The following is an 8,645-nucleotide window of genomic DNA, read 5'->3' on the forward strand; positions in this document are numbered from 1 at the left end:
GTGACTGATTGTTTATTTATAGAAAATGTTGGTTGGTTGCAGTTAAGTTTGTTATATTTTTTCTTTGTTAGATCCTATGTATTTGTGTATGACATTAATCAGAATGAACTGTAGCAATAACGTTAGAAGAAAACATGGGCATGATTGGTTGGGACTTTAACTTTAGGTTGTAGTATTTTAGGTGTTTTGTTACAAAAAAGGTAATTTAGGTGTTTATTATTATTTTTTCTGTATTCAAATCACTAATTAAAAATTATAGAAAAATTAACGTTTAGAAATAATATATTTATTTTTATTCCCTCCATTTCAAAACAATTCATGTTTTAAAATATTTTTTCAAAAATATATTTTAAATTTTCAATGTACTTATTATTAGGTAATAATGGTAAATTATAAACTTCAAAAATTAATTGTCTTTATTAAAATTTTAATGGCTAAAACTTATAGAACATAGTTAAAGAAAAAATAATGCACTTAGAGTAATAAAAAATTTAATTTTTTCTAATATGTTTGAAGAACTCCAAAACATACATTTTTTGAAACAGTAGAAATAGCTTATCCTGATTATTTGGAAGCAAATAAAAATAAATAAAACAAATTGAGGACTTAAATAGTTCATAAATTGTATCTTAAAAAGAAAACAGAACTTAACCTAAAAATTAATATTATCTCTTGTTGCTTTTATTACTTTTCTTATATTAAAATAATGAAAATAGTATTTAAAGTTTATTTGTTTCTACATTTTAAAGTATATTCCACATCTTTTAATGTTTCACTTTTTGTAGTTTCAAGCCGATGACCGGAGGTTTCTATAGCTTCGACATCGGTTTGGTTGATTTGTTTTGCTTTCGTTCCTTAAAATTATTTTGCATGTTCCTTTAATTTTTTTTATTATATATATTTTTTAAATCTAACAAAGTATTTCATTGTTATTCAATGTGTTTCATCCAACTATAGTAAAACCATACCTACTTCTGTAAACTCTCCCAATCAAACCTTATATCACTATTTTTCTTGTCCTATTCAATTAACCTCAAATGACTATAGCATTTGCTGTGGGATTGAAACTTTTTAATAAATAAAAAAAAAACAAATCTGTATATGTGCTAGTACATAAACTAATAATTTTTTTGTTAGTTTTAGATATATTTGTTTAAATTATTTGGAGATTTTCAAAATATAACTCATAAATTAATAAATGATTAATGAAATTATAAATACTACCTTATTACCAAACAAAAACTAGAAGGTCCTTTCACGATTTTATCCTTATGAAATCAACTATTAACAAAAAAAATATACTAGAGAGGAGCTAGTGATTGGTGATGGATGTGAGTGCTCTACACATCTACAGTTATCTCTACATCAATAAAATCAAAACAATTAAGCTTTATTACAAAAAAAATTAAAGTTACAGCCAAAAATCTTAAAAATAAAATATATTGGAAGTAGAAATCATTTTTTTTCTGGAGCTTTATATTTAGTGCTTTTACTTCTCTGAAATAATTCTACAAAAAGAAAATCTAAAGTTACAAAATCTACCACTTAAATTTGAGAGCAAAAATTCAAAGCTACAGAGGCAGCCAATCAATCCAATTATCTATAACTTGACCAAACACATAAACACGTTAACTTGACCCCAAAAAAATGAATTCTTGTTTTCATATCCTAGGGTGAACCTATAGATTCATCCCTTAAATATGATAACCAATAAAATATTGCCACATCATATTTTGTTTATGAAAATAAAAAAATAGAAAATAATATTAATTGCCAAAAAAAATTTTGACATTATAAAACTGTAAACCCTAATCCGTATAACTCAAGTCCTAAACCATAAACCCTATGATTAACACTAAACCCTATAGCTCAAAGAATAAATACTAAACCTTAAATCCAAAACCTTAGGGTTATCCCTAAACCTTAGGATTTAAAGTTTAGGATCTAGAATTTTTAAGGTTTAGGGGTTTGTTGACGGCATTTACAATTTGGAGTTAACTTTTTTCCGTAGAAGGAGGAAGAGAAAACTCTAAACCCTAAATGATATCATCAAAACCCTAAACCCTAAACTCTAAACCTAGAGATTTAAAGTTCACCCTAGGGTTTAGGGATAATCATAGGGTTTAGGGACATTTCTAGGATTTAGGGTTTAGTTTAGGGTTTAGTATTTAAAATTTGAGCTATAGGGTTAAGTGTTAACCAGTTTAGGATTTAGAATTTGAATTATAAGGTTTAAGGTTTAGAATTTTATAATCTCAAATTTTTTTTTTTGGCAACTATTTTTATTTTCTCAATTTCTGTTTCCATAAATAAAATATGACGTGGCAGCATTCTATTGGTTATCACTTAAGGAGTGAACCTATAGAATAACTAAAAAAAACACATTAACTTAACCAAACACATATGCACATTTTCTATCCATAACCAGTTCAGAGAGTTATCTCAGCCAATATATCCATTTTTTTTATATTCTTGCAAGTAAATACTTGTACCTTATGATGAATTAGTGAAGATAATAGGAAAAATTTCATAAAATTACTCCAACTAAATTTTATTAAGCTTTTTAATACCCAAACTGATTTGGTTTACGGAGTCAATATGAGTCTGTGAATGGGATGTTGTCAAAAAAAAAATACCCAAACTTTTTTTGGTACACAGTTTAATAACCCAACTAATTGTTTTGTTCATTTTAATACATAAACTTTTAAACTTATACCCCTTTTAATACCTAAATTTGTTTATTTTAATTGAAAATACTAATAAGGTTCAAACGAAATTTAAAAAATCTCTAAAGTCTAAGACAAATATTAATTTTTTGAAATTTTTTTTTTAAGATTTAGGAAAGTAGGTAAACAAATTAGTGAGAAAATTTTAAAATTTAATTTTTAAGGAAAATAAATAAAAAAAAAATTATATTTCAGAAAACAAACTAAATCAATATTTAAAACATAAAACTTTGATGACAAAATTTAAGGTTATACACAATTTAGTAAACTTTTATTTCTTGGTGTTGAGCTCCATATCACCGGAGACTGCTACACGGGAACCTAACAGCGTCAAGATCTATGCTGGAATAGTTAGACGGGCGATGAATACGCCGAAGAATGCAAGTCTTACTCGAGTAATGTTGGTTTTTGAAAGAGTTTAGAATGTAATTTCGTGGGAGGAGATCGAGAAGCCTTGAAGATTCCTTGCAAGGTTTTTGAGTAATATAACTAGTTGAGGTCGAACCTTTTATAGGAGTAGGAACGAATGGAAATTATAATGTAAATATTATAAAAATTTGTATGTCAATGACTTCACAATTGGTTGTGACTGTGAAAAGAGGGGTGGATTTCACATGATGAGCATTTCGTTTTCTTCCTTTTTCTTCAATTTACTTAAGCCTTCTAAATTTTCTTAAGCCACTAATAGCATGGCTTCATTTTATATATTTCGTTTCAATGGTTAAATATTAAGACTACTAAATCTTTACAGAGGGGGTTTATTTTGTGTTCCAGACCAAGGATGCTGAAATACTTTATCCATAAGCTAGCCAATATATTGATCTGACAGAAAAATCCAATTTCGTTTAATTTCGATAGGAAAAGTTGTAGAGCAACGAAACTGAAGTCTGAATGACTTTGATCAAAAAAAAAGAAGTTCAACATTTTTGGAAATCAGATCTTCCCATTTACAGTTTTAAAACAGTAGAATGCCAAAAGAAAACATCATATCATTTCATTATAAGTTAAATAGTCATACACCCCCAAATCTAAGCATAGATATATACCACGTCTTACAATGCCACATAATGAAGTCAAATAAATAAAACAAATTATTCCATGATTACAAATATATCAATAAGTTTACAATAACAAGATTTTCCGCATGAATGAGAAGGATAATTAATGAGAAGGGGAAGAAGGGGAAGGAGAAGGAGACTTAAGATCAAGAACACTGGAATCGACATTGCGGTATATGAAATATGCAAGAGGTTCCGTACAATAAAAGTGGCATGTGTCGAAGCAACGTTTTTGAATGTGATACTTAGGCATACATTTCGTCATTGATATACCATGGATTTGACCCATTTTCATCCGTGCTATATGAGTATTTTACTATCTATATATTATATATTATATCCTATTAGATATGTTTTCAGGTTCAGGAGTATCTTGCAGTAAAGTGATGATTATGGAGCATTTAGAACCTTAAAAGAGATTTCATCCGAGCTGACCATTAGAGGTCGATACGAAGACCATCATGTCCTGAATCTAATCTGTCATGCTATGACTGCTAGAGAGATGCTAACCGCTGATCTAGAAGACTAGTGAGCATTATCAACCTGCGCCTAGGGCTTAGCTAGAAGCATCGATCGATATTGTCTTCTGACAATCAATCGATATTGCGAAAGGTGTATCGATCGATATTCCTATAGGATCATCGATCGATACTTTCTTGTGATCAAAAGACGACAGTTGGGATCCAAGATCTAGTTAGTTAACCAGTGAAACATTGCCATCGCTGATCACTGTGATTAAGGAGTTGAGCTCTAATATATCATGCATGCAATTGTTAGGCATCTATAGGATTATAATCTCCAACACCTGAATAGAAACCATGCATCTAATATCTTCCAATAAGTTACACACTCAATCATCTTGTTAGTCGAGCAATAGACTTGCTCAATTAAGATTGATATTTACTTTTAAACCATAAAACAACACACTTAGAATTAATAATTCGATTAGATTTAATAGGTTCCCTAGCTCCTTCTGGATTCGATCCCTAAGTACTGCCACTGAATCTCTTATTTGAGAGAGTAATTCACTTCTTAGAGTAATTTGAGTGGTATCAGTCATCGTACAATATATGGTCATGAATCTCTATCGAGCGAGCTTCTCGTTAACGTTTTCTTTCCATTAAATTTCGATGAAGAGATATTTTCACCGTTTAAGCAAGTCGCACTCATTAACATAGCCACCACTATGAATAATATTATCATCTTCTCGTTAATTCCTCTTGTATCCATTTTCTTGTTTAAACAGTTTTTTTTTCTTTTAATTTGTTTTTGATTAAAAAGGAATGGATTGTGGGTTGCTATAGTAAGGGTTTTGAGGAACTTATATATGTGACTGTTTTAACTATTTTTGTGTACTAATAACAAATGACTAATTATAGAGCTTTTTCTATTTTTTGTTATTCACTACTGTCTATGGCTTATTAACTTAATATTGTTTTCTTGGATTGTACAGAGTGAAACAGAGGTGACAATTATTGATTATTGTTTTTTTATTTATTTTCCAGTAGTGACTGATTTTTTCTTTATAGAAAATGTTGATTCGTTGCATTTAAATTTGGTATATTTTTTGTCAGTTACAAAAAAAAAAAAAAAAAGTTTGGTATATTTTTTCTTTGTAGGTTGACAAAAAAAATATTTTTTCTTTGTTAGATCCTATGTATTTGTGTATGACATTAATCAGAATGAACTGTAGCAATAAAGTTAGAAAAAAACATGGGCATGATTGGTTGAGACTTTGTTTGTAGGTATTTTAGGTGTTTTGTTACAAAAAGGTAATTTAGGTGTTTATTATTATTTTTTCTGTAGAATTATTTCCAAAAACATGCAAATCACTAATTAAAAATTATAGAAAAATTAACGTTTAGAAATAATATAATTCTTTTTATTTCCTCCATTTCAAAATGATTCATGTTTTAGAATATTTTTTCAAAAATATATTTTAAAATTTCAATATACTTATTATTAGATAATAATGGTAAATTATAAACTTCAAAAATTAATTTTGTTTATTGAATTTTTAATGGCTAAAACTTATAGAACATAGTTAATGAAAAATAATGCACTTAGAATAATAAAAAAAAAAAATCTAATATGTTTGAAGAACTCCAAAACATACATTTTTTGAAATAGAAGAAGTATAATATTTTGGTTGCAATTCGTTTCTAAAATTAAACATAATCAAATTATAATAAAGTTGTAGAAGTAAAAGTGGAGATCCACATCTTCTCCACACAGCTGATCCTGATGATTTGGAAGAAAATAAAACAAATTGAGGACTTAAATAGTTTATAAAATTGTATCTTAAAAAAACTGAACTTAACCTAAAAATTAATTTTATCTCTTGTTGCTTTTATTACTTTTCTTATATTAAAATAATGAAAATAGTATTTAAAGGTTATTTGTTTCTACATTTTAAATTATATCCCACATCTTCTAACATTTCAATTTTGTAGTCTCAAGCCGATGATTGGAAGTTTCTATAGCTTCGACATCGGCTTGGTTGATTTGTTTTGCTTTCGTTCCTTAAATTTATTTTGCATGTTCCTTTCATTTTTTATTTTAAATCTAACAAAGTATTTCATTGTTATTTAATCTGTTTCATCCAACCATAGTAAAACCATACCTACTTCTGGAATCTCTCCCAATCAAACCTTATATCACTATTTTTCTTGTCCTTTTCAATTAACCTCAAATGACTATAGCACTTGCTATGGGATTGAAAATTTTTAATAAATAAAAAAAACAAAGCTGTATATGTTGAGAACGCTATCTCAACCAGTATATCCATTTTTTATATATTCTTGCAGGTTAAGAGTTGTAGCTTATGATGAATATGTGAAAATAATAGGGAAAATTAATTAAAATATCCCAACTAAATTTTATTAAACTTTTTAATACCCAAATTTTTTGGTATCTAGTTTAGTATTCTAACTAATTATTTTGTTCATTTTAATATATAAACTTTTAAAATTGTACCCCTTTTAATATCTAAATTTTGTTTATTTTAATTGAAAATACTACTAAGTTTCAAACGAAATTTAAAAAATCTCTAAAATATAAGAAAAATATTAAAATAAAATTTTAAAAGATTTAGGAAATTAGGTAAAGAAACTAGTGAAAAAAATTTAAATTTTAATTTTGAAGGAAAATAAATAATGTTTTTTCTATTTTAGAAAACAAATGAAATTCAATATTTAAAACTTAAAACTTTTATTACAAAATTTAAGGTTATATACAATTTAGTCACTTTTATTTTTCATGCTGAAAATAAAATTAAAATTTTCTGAGATTTGTTTTGTAAATCTTATAGATTTTTAAATTTTGTTTGAAATATAAAAATATTTTGGACTAAAATAAACAAAATTTGGGTATTAAAATGGACGTAATTTTAAAAATAATTAGTTAGGATATTAAACTGGATAACAAAAAGAATTTGATATCAAAAAGTTTAACAAAATTTAGTGTTATAAAAGTAATAGAAAAGTCTATCTTTATTCATAACATAGAAGTTCCTTATATATGAGTTTAGACCGTCATAAATAAATGGAAAGATTACAAATCGTAATCTCTTGGTTATGAGCCATCCACAATCTGACTCATAACACTCCCCCTTGGATGCCATAACCATTTAGAGCTTGTAATGTGCTTTAATGTTGCCTCACTAAAACCTTACCAGGAAAACTCAATTGGGACAAAACCATGATGAAGGAAAAAGAGTACAACACACATTACTCCCTCTGATTTGGACATTACTGAAGGTCCATTGGTCCTCTCCAATTTTCTGCAATCCGTGGGTGATGAATATCTTGGGCAGAATATGCTTCATCCTCGAACATGATAGTTGGTTATTCTTTACCATCGGCCATGCCACAGTCTGATCGAACATATTGAGTCATCGACCTCAAATACACATACACGAAATATTGGATGATGTTGCTGTGATATGCGTGTACCACCATGTGTAAAACATAACTTGTTTGAAAACAAATCAACAAAACCAAATAACCTCTCTTTGGGATGGTTATTATAAAATAAACCAAAATCAAAGGCTTCTTCGTCGTCCTTCTTATGGACCAATCAGATCAGTGTCTAAAACAAGACTTTTGCATCGTCAATCTCAGGACTAAATGGACTTCTTTATCGTCCACCTTTAGACTGAATGGATCAGTGTCCAAAACAAGTGATCTCACGCCCATGTACTAGATAATGGGTGAGACTGGTCCATATTAAATCTCTTGAGTACCCACAAGAATTTCATTGTTAATGTACTCAAGCTGTAATCCCAAACAAAACTTTGTTTTCCAAGATCTTTCATCTCAAACTCTTTCTTGAGATATTCAACTGTTTCAGAAATTGTATTCAGAGGCTCCTAGGATATTCAGATCATATACTTTGATGATTATCAATATTGTTCTCGAGAACTTGCTGTACATTCAGCTCAATACCCTCTAGTACTTTCATTACCCAGTGGACCATATAAATATGCAGTCACTACATCAGTTTGCTGCAAGTCTAATTTTCTCTCTTATATAGCCAGACTTATGAGAAATCTTAAAAGTAGTTGCATCCACCACATGAGAGTATATCTCCTCATGATCTATTACTGGTCTTTATGAGAATCCTTGTGCAACATTAGCTTTATATCTCATGATTTCTATTCCTCACAAGACCCATTTATATCCACTGGTTTTAACATCATATGGCGTCTTAATCATATGGCCAAATACGTCTTTCTTCCGTTTCCATTCAATCGAATATGTTCTACGAGTGCGCACTCTTATATTGACGTGAGTTCATGATCCTCGCTTATATTCATAAATTCAAGTGTTACCTTGTATGCAAATAAATCATCTTATGTCGA

The sequence above is a fragment of the Brassica oleracea genome, chromosome C9, assembly GCF_000695525.1.
Source record: "Brassica oleracea var. oleracea cultivar TO1000 chromosome C9, BOL, whole genome shotgun sequence".
Taxonomy (NCBI): domain Eukaryota; kingdom Viridiplantae; phylum Streptophyta; class Magnoliopsida; order Brassicales; family Brassicaceae; genus Brassica; species Brassica oleracea.